The following is a 3,075-nucleotide window of genomic DNA, read 5'->3' as shown; positions in this document are numbered from 1 at the left end:
TGCTCAGAAGTTTGAACTAAAACAACCCCAAAAAATTTGATTTTTTCAGACTGCAGGAAAAGATCAAGATGTGATGTAATACTTTCAGACCAGAGCACGCACAATCTATAAGTGAACTCTAAGTTTACATGGGCATGGTCTGGAGTCGTTTGGCATTTTAGGTTGGAAAATTTCCAGTGAACTCTGGATCAAGTCTGTAACAAATAATACTAGTCCTACAGATGGTGACTAGAAATGTTAAGGATTCGTTCAGGGTTACAAATGTGGAGGCCAGGTGACCAACAGGAAAATACTCCAGGTACCAGGGATGGTCCTATTAGCCAGGAGTCATAGCAGGCTTTATAAATATGTTTTCTTTGGCAGCTACTGCACACAAAGACCTGTTGGTTACCCCAGGAAAAGAGGTTATATTTATATTCTTAGCTAAAGTTATTATTGGGAGTATCAGTTATGGAAACTGCACTAAGAATTGAGTCATTGTCGTGGGAGGCATATGGGTTGAGTTGAACAACACCAGAAGCAAATTTTGGTTATTAATGAACAGGTTTTGCATGCTCTGTGGCACATGTGCAGCCCTGAGAAGCCCACATTTTTCACAGCTTGTGTATGGAAATCTTCCTTCTTGTAGCCGTTCCTATTCCTTATCTTCAGCTGATTCGCAGTTTAAAATGAAGCCTTTAATGATGGGTACATCAGCAATGGTCAAATATATAATCCTCAATCTTGCCTTGAATGCCTATTTGCCAAGTCTTAAATAGGTAGAAGTAGAAAAAGGAACCCAATGCTGTGCTTAGATTGAGACCCATGAGTGACACAACCTCTGTTAATCTAGATCTTCATCGCTTTAACTCAAAACGACCGGCTAAGTTGAGAGTGGCTTGGAAAGTTTCACAAAGTAAGCACAAATACTAGTAATTGTAATATGGACTACAAACATTCTTTTCATCAAGGACCCTGAAGTGTACTGGAAGCATTACTAAATTTTCTGAGGCTCAGGGTCATTTTTTTTTGAAAGCAAACCCCCACTATTAGTAAGGCAAAACTAGATCTGCACTTACCCAGGCTTCGTGTTGCTAATTGATGCCCTTTTCCTTAGGTAGAAGGGTTTGGTATTTCAGTCTGGAAAGAACAACTACGTGTGTACGTCTGTCTCACTTTTACAGTTTTGTAAAAGCACTCCTTATCCCAAAAGTTAAAAAAAAAATAAAATAAATCACCTTGATTGCCCCCCGTCCTGAGACAGGAGATGGGTAGGGAGCCCCTGTTTGGACATCGGTTGTGTGTGTAGTGGGAAGGGCCATTTGAGAGTTTTTCTCTTCTAAAGAGAAGTTTTGTTAGTGGTTCTTCTAAAGAGAAACTTTGCTAGACCTTCTTCTTGTGGTACCTTTCCTTCTAGTGAGGAGTCAGCAGCGGTGAGCTTCTGGTGGATAAAGGGACTTACAAGACCAGGATGGTCATAAGCAGCATCAACTGGATGGGATGCTAGCCCCGGATCTGCAGCAGTATCCCATTCATACAGAGCTTAGTATTTATAACCCAGTCGCGTTTCAACGTTGCAGTAAGTAATTACTACAGTGTGACCCTGGAGATATTTCCTATACCCCGAGTTTAGTAAGCACATCAACTGTCAGCCTGAGAATGTGTTTGACTCAGGATACAGTTACGGTGACTAGATGTCCTAATGCTTATAGCGTAATAAGGGGTATATACTTCTCAAACGCTGTTGCTTTGACAGGCAGTATGAGGGAACCATTATGGTTTATCTTGGTTTAAGATTTTTTAGAATTGCGTGATGATCCTTGGATTTTCAAAATACAGAGCAACCCCAGAGCAGTGCTGAACTGGAAAGGAGCTGTAAGAAACCGGGGGGGCACTACTCGGGTGAGGAACACGGCTTTCCCGAAGTTTTGCCAGCGCCGGATTCACGCGCAGTGCAAACACTTGTATTGGGGCTAGAGGGCAGGCATAGCTAACTACCCTCAAACTTGAGTGATTGTGTAGGGAAATTCCTTCTTTCCTGTATACTTTCAGCTTAAAGAATTGGTGAGGATTAAGGAGATTCTTATTTTACCTTAATAAACGCTTTCTTAAGCAACAGTAGATCAGCTGGCTTGTATAAGCTGCTTAAGAGATACTTTCATCAGCTTATTTTGATGCAGAATGGGAGTGGCTGTATATGTGTGTTTGTTTACCTCAGAAACTAATCTAAACACTGGGTGGTGAAGATGCTGTCACTTAGTTCAGGCTAAGTAATGTCAGGTTTGCCAGCAACTCCTTCGAAATATTTCACCAGCTCATACATCATTAATCAGAGGGGAATAATCTGACTTAAGTTATACTGGGTAATTCCGTACTAGATGCTGAGAAATCAATTCCACGCACGAGAAGGCTTGTGAACAGAAGGCTGAGGTAAGTGGGGCATCTACTGGTGAGATGCCGCAATGAATTACTCTGCTGCATAAAAACCAAATCCAAATCCTTCTCCTGTACAGGCCATCCTGTGTTCATTTTGCTGTGCTAAATAAGCAAGCGCCAGGCCGGTTTCCTGCGCTCTTTGGTCAAAATTGCAATTTCTCCTTGAATAAATCCTTACTTTCTGGCACTACTTTAGGGATGTCTACCACGTACATTGCAATAGTAGTCCCATGAAATATCTTAGTTAGAAGAAGAAAGGAAATGAGCTCAAGAAACTTGTCAAAAGATGTGGTGCAAGTCTTTAACAATCTCCAACCTTCCCTCACCTCAATCTATCATGACAGGTTCTCTGTCTGATATATTCTAAAGCTCTCTTCCTTGTACCAGGAGCTACTCTGATACTCTCATCTGCTGCCCAAGGGCGTGAAAATGAATAAGATGCATAAGCGAATGCAACGATATTCTACGGACATAAAATGCAGAGCGACCAAACACAGCTCATTATCCACACAACCCAATTGCCTTCCTCTGTTCTTCAGGAAATGTTGTATACAATAGCATGATGTTCTTTACAGTATTAAAGAAAGTTTAATGACTGCTGCAGAATGCATTGGAAAATATGTCCCACTTTTATTTGTTGTGCAATGCTTATTACTTCTG

Source organism: Grus americana, chromosome 4 (assembly GCF_028858705.1).
Source record: "Grus americana isolate bGruAme1 chromosome 4, bGruAme1.mat, whole genome shotgun sequence".
Classification (NCBI taxonomy): Eukaryota; Metazoa; Chordata; class Aves; order Gruiformes; family Gruidae; genus Grus; species Grus americana.
This window is presented reverse-complemented; position numbering follows the sequence as displayed.